This window comes from Palaemon carinicauda, unplaced genomic scaffold, assembly GCF_036898095.1.
Source record: "Palaemon carinicauda isolate YSFRI2023 unplaced genomic scaffold, ASM3689809v2 scaffold1637, whole genome shotgun sequence".
Classification (NCBI taxonomy): Eukaryota; Metazoa; Arthropoda; class Malacostraca; order Decapoda; family Palaemonidae; genus Palaemon; species Palaemon carinicauda.
Window position 1 is genome coordinate 38,090 of NW_027169189.1, and position 6,000 is coordinate 44,089.

Consider the following 6,000-nt stretch of genomic DNA (forward strand, 5'->3'; position numbering starts at 1 on the left):
GTATTGTCTAATGGCTAGAATTTTATTATTATTATTATTATTATTATTATTATTATTATTATTATTATTAAGTAGATTATAAACAGTTTAGTTCCTTAAGAATGCAGTGACTGATCGTATATTTAAGGAAGCAGTTACCAGTCAAACCAGTTTTAGAAAAAAATTCGCCTTACAGCGAAGCTCAACTCCACATGGGCTCCAGCACCCAACCCCCCACCTTCTCTTGGCCTACACCCCTGGGGACCGAAGAAGAGGAAACCTTCCTAGTCCTCGACTATCCCTTCTTTGGTCCTTTTCAGTTTCCAAATATCTAAAGATGATACATTTCATTTTGAAATTGATAAATTTTGATTAGAGTGACCTTTGGGACTGCACTCCGTTCACAATCATGCCACACCGAAACCTTAAATCATCTCACGCTAAATTGCTCGTAAATACGAAGCAATTGTCTGCTAGAAGTCCCAAGGTTGTGCTGGAGTCCGCCAGGCTGCCCACACCTCCCCCACCTCTCCTTTTCCCTGGAAACTGAAGAAGAGGAATCCTTCCTAATCTTCGATTCCTTCGACTTTTCTTCGTCTTCATTTTTTTTTGCTTTGTCTCTTGTTCTTGTTATTGTTGACACATAATCAATTCCTATCAATATAAGAGCTACTTCTTCCTCTTCCTTATTTGCCCCTACGTCATGTGGTAGGCCTAATCAGATCTTGGGCCTAATTTGTTAATGGCAACATCTGTTCCATCTACGGGGAATACTCATCCATATTCCTTATCTTATTTTGTTTTGCTTTCTTAGTTTTCTTTTCAAGTTTATTTCATTGTATATTCTGTTTCTTCTTCTTTAAAGACAATTTCTATGTCTTGGTGCTTGTTTAGTCTCTTAATAAAATCGTGAAACTTCTCTCTCACCTCTCTCTCTCTCTCATCTCTCTCTCTCTCTCTCTCTCTCTCTCTCTCTCTCGATGCCTAGGGTATCTTACAGGATTTTGAACCTTGGAATACCAAGGTCACTGTTACGATCTTAAAATCATCACAGGTTCTTTTAATAACGAAGATAAATGTTTCCAACAACACCGATTGAAATATGGGAAATGAATATAAATAGAAACTCACGAAAAAATACAAACCCATTTATTCACAAACTTATATAAAGAAAATCATGTTACTAATCCGTTTACTTTAACTGACAAATCAAATCAACCAAAACATCAATAGAAAAGGGAACAGTCAGTAAGGTAGAAATACTTAGGGCATAGTTTTCTGCAGCTGCTGAGACGATACTGGTATGGAGGCTTCATGCTTGAGAGCGTTGCAGAAGGCAGCTTAAGTTCAGATGAAAGTGGCACGATGACCGGATTCGAAGACGTCACAGAAAGGGTGGCATCAAGATGGGACATCAGAGATCTTCTTCTAAGAATTCGATGATACTGTTGAACTAAGGCAAGCGGAAAGGCAGTGTTGGCTACTTCTCATCTCAAGCAGGGAGGGCTGGCTGCTTTAATTTGTCTCTTCTTCTCGGCCATAACAGATTTTGGAGATAGGCGTTTGTCGCCTGAAAGGAAGGTTAGAATCTGGCGCTACCAGACTTCTGGTCTTCTCTGCTTCTTATCTCGTTAGGACTTTGATCTCATCTGCTTCAGACATAGTTCCTCTCTTGTCTTATGTCCTGTCCTATCTCACTTGGACAATTCAACTAGCAATAATCGCACCTCGGTTTCATTGGTTACGATACTGCCACTGCGCAAAGCTTGGACAATCTCTTCTTTGAAGTTTTAAATGCACATGTATGGGCGGAGTTAATTATAATGTGCAGTGGTCATTTCCATAGAAGGTATTTTTTTAACAATTCTGTGTCTCTATTGGCTTCCTCAAAAATGCCTACTTCGATCACGCCATGGAAGCTTCTAGAAGAAATTTCTAATGCAATCTGAACCACGTGTTAAGTCGTAACAAGAGGGCAGCACGTGTCCTTCCATGATGACATATTTCATAAACAAGGATTTCCCTCAGGCTCGGTTTCTCAAAATATGCTGACTCTACTAATTATTGTTAGGGAAAGACTTTCTCATCTTCATTTGAGAGAGTTTGACTGAATGACCTAATAATATATCTGAGAGATGAAGGTTCCCCAAAAAGATAGTTTTGATTAGGAAGATAAATGTCACCATTAAGTTTTCTGTTGGATTCAGAAACAATGAAGGAATTTATGTGGATTTGACGAGGATCTCTTGCACTCATTTTTATGTGATGCTAACATGTACAAAATAATCGTCTTGAACTAATATTGATATTTGTTAATTATAAATAATTTTCTATGTAATGAAAATAAAGTTAAGTAAGCAACATTAATCTCCACAAAAGACCAAGAGTATAAAGGACTTGCTTCCTGTTTCCAACTGGATAACCTGAGAGAAAGTCAACCAGATCCGGAAAAGAAAATGACTGATATAACTTTGATTTTCTTCAAAGAATAGAAAAGAAAACAATGTTATGGTTTCTACCTACACAACAACACCGATATGTTTACTGTTCAGAATTGGATAGATGTAAATTCCCTACCCCCCCCCCTTTTTTTTTTACAGTCTCTAGTGAAGGCCGGGCCATTTGGGGGTTAGAAAGGTCCACGTGATACGAGCACTGCTTTCACACAGCTACTATAGGCTGTGAGTAGAGGGGTCTCGCTCGATTTCTTCAAAGCTTTCTGCTGTTATTCCAGAAAATTTGACTGTTTTTGGAATCCAGGCTAATCCCTTTCATGTGCTGTGTGCCAAACTGCAAAGGAAATTAACGAACTGGACCGAAAGTGAGTGTTTTCCTTTCCAAATGCTGATGAAGAAAAAGCACGCCATCAAGAGAGCCCGATATGTTCCTAACTATAAGAGTAGGGGAATCACTATATTTATTGTTTTAATAATTACAATTGCATTATATTGTTTGTGTGGTAGTTGGTCACGGTATATCAGCCTCCTGTATATGGATGAAAAGATTACTAAACTGTTTACAAAATTACTTTGGTATTCAAACACTTTTCCCCTTGCTACTTACTATTGAATCAGAGATATCCCTCTTTGATAAGACAGTTCGGAAGAAATCCATAGCTTAGAGAGTTGCAAACAATAACAGTGGAACAATGAAAATAAATATGTCAAAAATTTAAAGTAAAGAACCACATTCATTCCTTATAATCAATCGACCTACTCATGCCGGACTCCCTCCCCCACTCACCCACTGACCAACAGACCAGGCCTGGATTCGAGACGGCCTTGGCCAGGCGGCTCACACCTCCCTCCCTCATCTTTGTCTCGGTCCACACCCCTGAAGACTGAAGAAGAGGAATCCTTCCTAATTTTCTTCTTCTTCTTCTTCTTCTTTTGTTTTGCATTGCCTATTCTTCTTGTTAATGTTGACACATAATCAGTTCCTATTAACATAAGGGCTACTTTCTCCTCTTCCTTATTCGTCCCTACGTCGTGTGGTAGGCCTAATCAGATCTTGGGCCTATTTTGTTAATGGCAACATCTGTTCCATCTATGGAGAATACTCATCCATATTCCTTATCTTATTTTGTTTTGCCTTTTTAGTTTTCTTTTTAAGTTTATTTCATTTTATTTTCGATTTAATCTTCTGTAAAGACAATTTCTATGTTTTCGTCTTATTTACCAAAAGCTCTCCATTCCATGCTTATCCAATAACCCTTATTTGTTGTCTCACTGAATTTTTCATTGAACATTATCTTAGTTTTACTCGGATCAATTTTCATTCCTACATTTCCGCTTTCCCTATCCAAATCCTCCTTCATCTTTTGGATTCTAAAGTGTGAAGTACCAATCCAAGATAGAAAGAGTCAAAGTAGGTAGTAGGTTGGCCAGGGCACCAGCCACCCATTGAGATCCTACTGCTAGAGAGTTATGGGGTTTTTTGATTGACCAGACAGTACTATATTGGATCCTTCTCTCTAGTTACGGTTCATTTTCCCTCTGCCTACACATACAGAGAATAGTCTGGCATATTCTTTACAGATTCTCCTCTGTCCTCATACACCTAACAACACTGAGATTACCAAACAATTCTTCTTCTCTCAAGGGGTTAACTACTGTACTCTAATTGTTCAGTGGTTACTTTCCTCTTGGTAAGGGTAGAAGAGACTCTTAGCTATGGTCAACAGCTCTTCTAGGAAAAGGACACTGCAAAATCAAACCATTGTTCTCTAGTCTTGGGTAGTGCCATAGCCTCTGTACCATGGTCTTCTACTGTCTTGGGTTAGAGTTCTCCTGCTTGAGGGTACACTCGGGCACGCTGTCCTGTCTCGTTTCTCTCCCTCTTGTCTAGTTAAAGTTTTTATAGTTTATATAGGAGATATTTATTCTAATGTTGTTACTCTTCTTAAAAATTTTCTTTTTCTTTGTATCCTTTCCTCATTGGGCTATTTTCCTTGTTGGAGTCCTGGGGCTTAAAGCATGCTGCTTTTCCAACTAGGGTTGTAGCTTAGCAAGTAGTAATAATAATACCAGATCTGCACAGAAATAATCATTAAGATATATATATATATATATATATATGTATATATATATATATATATATATATCATACAGGTTTCCTTTCACTATCCTAGTTTTGTTCCTTTCCAGTTTCCAAATGTATATAAATAGTATATCTCATCTTGAAATTATTTGTTTTTATTAGAGCGATCTTTCGAACTGCACTCTGTCGTTCACAATCAGGCTACGATGAAACCTTAATTCATTTCACGTCAAAAGAATACAAATACGAATAATAGAAATGTTCGTACATATGATGCAATTGTCCGGTAGACGTGTCCCGGCAGAGCTGCCCCCCCCCCCCAAACTCTTCTCTTGGCTTACTCCCATGGAAACCGAAGAAGAAGAAACCTTCCTAAATAGACTTCGATTCCTTGTTGGAGTTGTTGTTCTTTTGTTTTGCTTCTTCTTCTTCTTCTTCTTTTGTTTTGCCTTGCTTCTTCTTCTTTTTCTTATTGTTGACACATAATCAATTTCGTGTAATATTAAAGCTATTTTCTCCTCTTCGCTCCTACATCGTGTGGTAAACCTACTCAAAGTCTAAAGAGATCATCATCATCATCATCATCTCCTCCTACGCCTATTGACGCAAAAGGACTCGGTTAGATTTCGCCAGTTGTCTCTGTCTTGAGCTTTTAATTCAATTCTTCTCCTTTCATCATCTCCTACTTCACGCTATATAGTCCTGAGCCATGTAGGTATGGGTCTTCCAGTTCTTGTAGTGCCTTATGGAGCCCAGTTAAAAGGTTTGGTGAACTAATCTCTCTTGGGGAGTGCGAAGAGCATGACCAAAACCATCTCCATCTACCCCTCATTATGATCTCATCCACATATAGTACTCGAGTAATCTCTCTTATAGTTCCATTTCTAATTCTGTCCTGCCATTTAACTCCCAATATCCTTCGGAGGACTTTATTCTCAAATCTACTAAATCTGTTGGAGATTATTTCATGGTTATACCAAGACTCATGTCCATAGAGTAACAAGAGATCGCTTTTACTCATCCTTATTCCTTCTTTTATTTTGTTTTGCCTATTTTTATTTTTTGTTTTGTTTATTACATTACATATTTAAATTAATCTTATTCTGTAAAGAAAAAGTATATCTCTCTCTCTCTCTCTCTCTCTCTCTCTCTCTCTCTGCAAGTCCGAAGTGAAACTCTTCTCCTCAGCCATGTTCCAGAGAACATTGCTTCTGGCAGCAGTTTCAGAGAGAGAGAGAGAGAGAGAGAGAGAGAGAGAGAGAGAGAGAGAATACATTGATTAACTATTGATATTAGTTTTAGTACTTGCTCAAGTACTCTTCCCTTCTATTCATTGTGATCAATCTTAATGCCATCTCTCAATGGAAAGATGACAGAAATGAATAGTTATTTACATAATTCACTGTAATTATTAGAATCAGTAATGTCATGTCATGTAATGAATATAGACATTATATGAAAGAAGATTGCACTTTTAGAAAA

General features: G+C 37.8%; 1 pseudogene; it reads right to left on the reverse strand.

Annotated features, from left to right (window-relative positions):
- Nucleotides 1–1,683: 1,683 nt before the first annotated feature.
- LOC137635719 (U4 spliceosomal RNA) lies at nt 1,684–1,746 on the reverse strand (annotated as a pseudogene).
- Between the last annotated feature and the right edge of the window lie 4,254 nt (nt 1,747–6,000).